The sequence below is a fragment of the Trachurus japonicus genome, chromosome 9 (genome assembly GCF_045865225.1).
Source record: "Trachurus japonicus isolate A0001 chromosome 9, Traja_1.0".
Lineage (NCBI taxonomy): Eukaryota > Metazoa > Chordata > Actinopteri > Carangiformes > Carangidae > Trachurus > Trachurus japonicus.
Window position 1 is genome coordinate 14,077,244 of NC_140915.1, and position 7,306 is coordinate 14,084,549.

Sequence of the window (7,306 nt, forward strand, 5' to 3'; positions counted from 1 at the left end):
GCAGCACTAGTAACAGTAACACTAACAACATGTTTGGGCATTGATCTATGCATTCCTGTTCATTGTAATCCGACAGGAACAATCATAGTTCTGTTGTCAGAAAATTCCTGAAAGGTGTCGTCAAAGATTCATAATCCTGGTTTGAAACAGTAAACCCTATTAGTCCACAAATATTTCAAATGGAATCTTAAAGACCTGATTAAAATAATAATAAAAAAAAAAGTTCATCACATTAGCAGGGTTTAACAAATAACTTCCTTCTCGCTTGCACCATTCAGGCATTCAGATGTGACAGGCAGTGTGTCAGCATAATCAGCAATGGCAAGGAAAGTAATCGCTTGGCAAACATCACTGGGGGGACCGTAAAATCAGAATTCAAACCAAATTCATTTGTAAGCATGTACACATTCCTGCTCTGTGTAGTGGAGCCAACCCCCCCATGCCAACTCTAACCTTCACCCTGACCCTCACTTTCCTCGCTTTTCCTCCACCAAACCTTTAAACTGACCCTAATCCCTGAACCGTGACCCTGTGCACTCTTTGAATGTTAGCCATTGAATGTGTGGCACTTAGCCAAACAAAGGGACTTTGTGTCAAATCCAACTCGAGCACTTTTGGTGGGAAAGAGGCTATGATTAGTTATTTGCCCACCAAACCTACTTTTGATCCCAAATTTACAGACCCACTTGGTATTTTACAGAGGGAGGTTGTTACCGTGGCATTTCACGATTTCACGAGAAATCACTTAAAGTTCTTTGGCTCTAATTACACTAGTTTATACTTCAGTCCATTGTTTACCGCTGTTTTCCAGGTGTGAGTATTTTTGAATATGTGCAAGCACACAGAGCTACAGTCGTGTTTCTAGATAAATGAAAAAATGCCTAAATGCTGACGTCACAGTCAAATCAGATTTTTTTCAATTGAATCAGTGCTTTTTTTTTCTCTGACTGTTACTGAGAGAAATGCAGGAAGACAGCTCAGCAGGCTATAAACTTTTACAAACCATGTCTTTAAAAAAAAAAAATCCACAGCAGTAATTATACTTGACCTAGAGAAAGCTGGCGTAAAGAGAGAGCAGTGTGGGGCAAAGCAGCACGACTTATTTCCTTCTTACCTCAGTTCCCTGCTCTGATGCTCTCTGGTGTTGAATGTTAACAATGCTGGAGAAGCTGTATTTCATACACAACATGACATCACTTCACCTGCTGCCATAGTGTCACCTCAGGGCTCACAACACCATCAGTGGCAGCATAGCATAGGAGAGCAGTGGTGTGCACAGGAGGAGGGGGTTGGGGGGCCCCAATTGGTGAAAAACACGTGCTTAAGTGCCCTCTTGGGAGCCAAAACGCACACTAAAGTGCCCTCTTCAGTGGCAAGGAAGCATTGTATGTGCCCTTTTTTTTCTTTTCCTGCTCTTCAAAAAGTCTGTGCACGCCACTGTAGGAGAGATACTAACAGCAACCACAGGAGTGGGAAGGGAGGGGAGAAGAATTGATTGATCGATTGGCTGCTGATGTTTTTTTTTTTTTTTTCTCTCTTCTTCTCTTGTTTTGTTTTCTCATATCACAATTTCTCAATTCATTTACTTTTTTTGGCTGCTGTGTTGTGGTGTTAGATCTTTCTTGTCTTGTGCTGTGTCGTGTCTTTATGTTTGTCCAACACAGTCTCACTCCCAAGGCGTAATAAACGGACGTTTGGTCAGGGCCCTTTCGCGTTGTTTCCAGACGCTCAAGGTACCCCTCAGCGTGGGACCTGAACGCACAGGGATTTCAATTGATTTTAATGCAATCCCCTCCGCGGCGATATGTGACGCTCAGAGCAAGTGCTCCAGCCATCCATTCACTCCTATTCCGATCCGGCCGCGGTGCTGAAAGACGCCGTGAGCTCCCCTCCCATTGGATAACTGAACCTCGTACCATTTGCAGCTGAATTCGTATATTTATACAGCAATTTGGCCGCAAAAATAACATTTCAACATATTTTTTATGACATTTCTAACGAAAAATGTGTGTTTTACTTTCAAAATCTATGTTGAACGAATTCAAATTATGTTTTGTTTGGCAAATTGAACCTGTTAAAATGTGTACAAAATGTTCATTCAGCTTTCTGGCCATAAAAACAACATTTCGGGATATATCTGGCATTGTTTGAGGACATTTCTAGCGAGAAATGTATGTTTTACTCTCTAAATATATGTTGAATGAAAGCAGATGTCGTGGTTGTTTTAAACGCTATTTTATGAATGTATTTTTTTTTTTTTTTCATTATTGTGTAGGCCAACGTTTGGTGCATTATTTTAATCATTAACGTTATATTTATTCAGTTAATGTGTATTTCGTTTGTTAGTTATTACGAAGATTGCTCAGATTTCCATCGTTGCTATGGTTACAGTGAACGATCAGCTGATTTCATTGTGACTGACGTAGCTTCCGGCAAGTCCGTCATCGTCTCACCGACAGGCAGCCCCCGTTCAGGTAACGTAAACAAACAACATGGAAAATTGTGATTAAATAATTAACAGTTAAAGCTATTTTACCTCCAAAAACCAGCCAGTGTCGTCAACCACAAACAAAGTTTGACAGATGTGGTTGATCAAAGTTGTTAAACTGGCTGACTTTACTAGCTGCACTGTTTGATGTAGATTTTAATGATTAGGCTAACGTTAACATAGCTAGGCTAACATTAATGCTACATGCCAGCCCTCACTGTACTTTTCTCACTGTTTTACAGGTAACAGATAATACCTACAATGGCTACAGCTGAAGCTGAGTTCAATGAGATGCTCAGTAAAACGAAGAGCCTGACACAAAGGTAATTTAAATATCTTATTCCATGCATGGGGATCAGATATTATGATGCATTTGTGCAGGAATTCTGTGTGGTTAACTGCATTACTTTGATTATATTGTGTTTTTTTTTAGGTCAAAAAAGAGGACAAAGGCATCAGACCTGCCACGATGGAGAAAACGTGATGATCATCTCTGTGTCCTTGAGGAGACCGGTGTGGAGATGCTTGATGAACAAGAGCCAGGATTTGGTATGTGATCATGATAATTTGTGCATCATTATTCTTATTTTGGTAGAAAAACATCATGTTAGGATTTCTATGCGGATGTACCAGTCCAAGAAGCTTTCTGAAGTCTGTAGTAGTTGTAGTCGTAGGCCTGCACACCTCAACATCACCATAATACTTCATTTAGAATGTGATTTTCACAGGGCCTGATTTAAGCCACAGTACCACCTTAAATTAGCTCAGTGCAGCATCACACCGGTGCTCTTACCAATCATATTTCCAACACACGCAACATAACACCACCTGAGAACTCTCGCCTAAACTTCATATGGATGCTGGCAGAAAATGGAGTATGCCAGGGTGGGCTGGCTTATGCAATATTTACAATTGCCACCTTTAATTCTACATATAAGTGTATTTTCAATTATTCTGTCAACAGACTGGCAAAGTGTGTTTGAACACCGTTTTACCAGAGTTTTATGGAGTGGGTGATAAGCTCTTTCAAGGTGGACAAGCTGTGCGCAGAATAGAGGATGACACTTGTTGGAAATTCCCACGGGTCACGTGATTCCCGCGGGATGGGAGTCAAAGTTTTATTAATCCTGTGATTGGGACGGGACGGGAATAAAAATCAACGGGAGCGGGCAGGAGCGGAAACTCCATTAATAGATGATGATTTTCAGCCGTGTTAAACAACCAAAAGGACAGATGCGTCCATTTTTGCCGTCATCTTTCAGTGAGCCAAAACTATTTTGGCTTGCGTTAGTTAGTTAAATGGGGAGTGGGTGCAGGAGACACACAATAATGACAAAATGCAACATTTTTGCAACATGTTTGGGTTCATTCAACTGAGATGGACATAAATGGACATGGTGTGACCAATGTACTGTTTTTATTTTTTATTTTCTCCAGCTCTGAGGAAGGGGGCTACTTTGACGGGTGCTTCTCTGCAATGATGATGACTTCCAAATGAGGGCCAAGCATGTACAGTAAGTGCTTTTGTGTATTTTCCACATAGATTCTCATTGAACTTCTTGTACTACTTGAAAGTTTATTTTTAAAATAACATTAGAAACTTTTTGTCTTTGTATGCACCAGGAAAGGGCATCTGTGGTCGGTCTCAGCTGAATGCAGCAAAGGCGAGGACAACGAGGAGGACTAGGGGAATAGCTCCAGCCTTGATGAGCAGGTGTGTATCATATAAGAGTTATGCCATCATGGCATTATTCTTTGTGCTCTAAATATGTACAGGCAAGTACCGTATAATAACATTCTTATTCTTGTTGATAGTCCTCAACTATATTCTCCTAAATCTATGCAACCAACATGTTTCACTGTTTAAGCTGACACACTATACTCTTCTCTACAAGTCATTTTGCACTTCATCTATTCACAACCGTACTACACTTGAATAATTGATTAAGGTTTCACTAACTCACTTTCACAGACTAACAAAAACCCAGCAGTTGAATGAATCTATCTATTGGGCTCTTTTGGTTTTGTTTTGTTTGTTTGTTTTTTGAAAGAAGACAATAAGAGTTTAATTGCAATTTTACTTACTACTTTAGGCAAGGCAAGGCAAGGCAAGGCAATTTTATTTGTATAGCCCGTTTTTACAAACAGTTTGTCTCAAAGGGCTTTACATGGCATCGTAACAACATCCTCTGTCCTTAGACCCTCACATCCACTGAGGAAAAACTCCATGGAAAACCCTTTTAACAGGGAAAAGTCGGAGAAACCTCAGGGTGAGCAACAGAGGAGGGATCCCTCACCCAGGACGGACAGACGTGCAATAGATGTTGTTACAGACAAGAAAACAGTTTACAGTTTGTCACAGAATGTGCGAAATATGGAAATGTTAGTTATGTGTGACTGTTAATATATTTTCACCATCAGTACAACAATTACTGCTATTAATGCTGTATGCAATCCTACAGGGGAGAGATCTTCGCATATCCCATGTTCTCAAGTCCTCCAGTCTTCTGTATGGACGTAGTTGGCAAGTACCGGTCCTACATAAGTGAAGCCTGCCCTGAATACAGCCACCTGACCACCATGACGTCCTTGTTGTCTGTGCTTTATGCCAAGGCATATGGCATCAAGTGAGAGGTAACTGTAACTGTTTCAGCACTTTCAGCTGACTGACACTATACTCTTCTCTCCAAGTTATTTAGTACTTTATCTGTTAACGACTGTACTACACTTGAATGAAAATCAGTGTTGATCAAGGGTCAAGATCTTGTATACAGGGATGCACATGTACAGGCAGGTGTATATGCATTCACACACATCCATTATGTAGATAGCATCACTAACATTAAGAATTGCTCAAATTATTTTCTAAGTATTAATATTTGTATTCATGTCATTCATGGATGTCTCTATCAAAACAAGTGTTTTAGTCATTTCAGTAATTTAGCTTTTTGTGCTTTTATGCTAAACTTACAAACTTTCACTCATTTCCAGACTGTGACGTCCACATAAACCTGTAGAGCTTCCCTTATTCCAAGATTGTGGGGCAAAGGATTACCAAAGTAAGTTGTTTCTGTTGTTTTTAGTTGAATACTGTTTACTAGTGTGCAGATATTACAAGGGCTTCTACCAACACTTCTCATCTTTTCAGGGTTTTATGTAGGCTACATGAACCATTTAATATACACATTCACCATGCAGAGGAGGATTGGGCAAGTTGAGCATAGGAGCATCTAAGTTGAGTCCCCCCCAACCCCCACCAGCTCCCACCTCCCCCTTTACTTCATATTCCACCTGTCCAGGTGGCAGGTGAACACAAACTGCAGTGACCTGCTGCTGAGCCACCAACTCACTGAGCTTTGGGGAGTTTTGTGATTACATTGCATCTTGGGAAGAATCCTTCATCTTTCTCTTTTAAAGTAATACATGGCTCACCATAAACAGCAGCTTGTTTTCAGCAGCGTACTTACTGTAATCATAAACATCCAGAATCCTGATTTAGTAATCAGGACAAGTAAAGACAAAATACATTCATTTAGGAGCATCAAGTGAGCATATGTAGAGGCTACAGTCCTCACTGCAGGCGGCCCCGGTTCGAATCCTGCATCGGGCAGTCCTTTCCTGCATGGCATTCCCCCTCTCTCTCTCTCTCCCCATTTCCTGTCTCTCTCAACTGAACTAAAAAAAGGAAAAATATAAAAATACATTCATGTAGTGTATGGGGCAGGTGGCACAACGTACCCCGCAGTTACCATATTGACTTTAATACTTCCCACAGCTAAAAAGGTTCAACTGATGCATACTACACATTTATAATAATCTCTTTTGGTCTAAACACAATTCTCATGAAACTTGTGATTGACAAAAATTCACTTTCGAGAGTAAAAATGGTTTTTCGGACATAGATGTCTAACCGTTTAACCCATGTGGTTCTTACGTCACAAATTCCATGAAATGATGCCTTCCTCTGTCCTCCTAAATATCTGGTCACATGCTCTATTTTTCTTAATGGTTCCCTAGCAACAAGGGGTGGCTCAGCTTGCCCAATGCTGCGTACCACAGTCTCCCCTACAGATTTACTGCAAACTTTCTATAATCACCATTTCACCACACACAGTTTAAAGTTAAGATCTTGTGTTATAATAGCCTGACAAGCCAGACTATATCATTAAAATGTCTAGTCTGGCAACGACCGGTAGACCTCGGCTCAATCCAGGGGCCGGGATGAAGGCTGTCTTTCAAACTGCCTCTGCACGTAATGGGGTAGTGCTTGAGCCTTACGACCAATCAGAGCAAAGAGCAGGATGACGTTAGCCTGACAAGCCAATTAAAATGTATGTCGTCATGGCGTTAAGCCCGCCCAACGACTCTCTAAACAGATAGAGCGCTGTGATTGGTCAACACAATATTTTTGCTGCCGCTAGGGTTGCGTCTAGATTTCTAGGCTAATGTTATAATAGATATTATTATAGATTATTATTTCTGCTTATTTTTTGTATTAATTTTCAGTCATTTTGGTTATTGGTTGTTTTTCAGGGGATAAGCGAGGTGAAGGTGCAATGGCTGCCCTGCTCGAAGAGGTACAGTATGTATGTTGTGTCATCATAGATGCATTACCACAAATGCAACATCTCAAATTCTGTGCACAACTTTGCCATGAAGCGTAGCTGTATGAGAGGCTTCTGGGTTACAGGGTGAACATTCATGCTGGAGTAACAGATATAGTTCAGAACACTGTAGTTACCAATCAACATTGAATGCAAGTAACACCATACAGTATTTCTAAAAGAAGTGTGTATGTCATGTTCAACATCATGTTTA

The 7,306-nt window shown here is 40.6% G+C and overlaps 1 long non-coding RNA gene across 1 annotated transcript; it reads left to right on the forward strand.

Moving 5' to 3' along the window:
• The first annotated feature begins 2,284 nt into the window (after positions 1–2,284).
• On the forward strand, positions 2,285–4,006 carry LOC146981099 (uncharacterized). The gene is made up of 4 exons (XR_015036638.1): positions 2,285–2,474; positions 2,731–2,811; positions 2,922–3,037; positions 3,926–4,006. It is a non-coding gene; the product is annotated as an uncharacterized LOC146981099 (long non-coding RNA).
• The last annotated feature ends 3,300 nt before the right edge of the window (positions 4,007–7,306 follow it).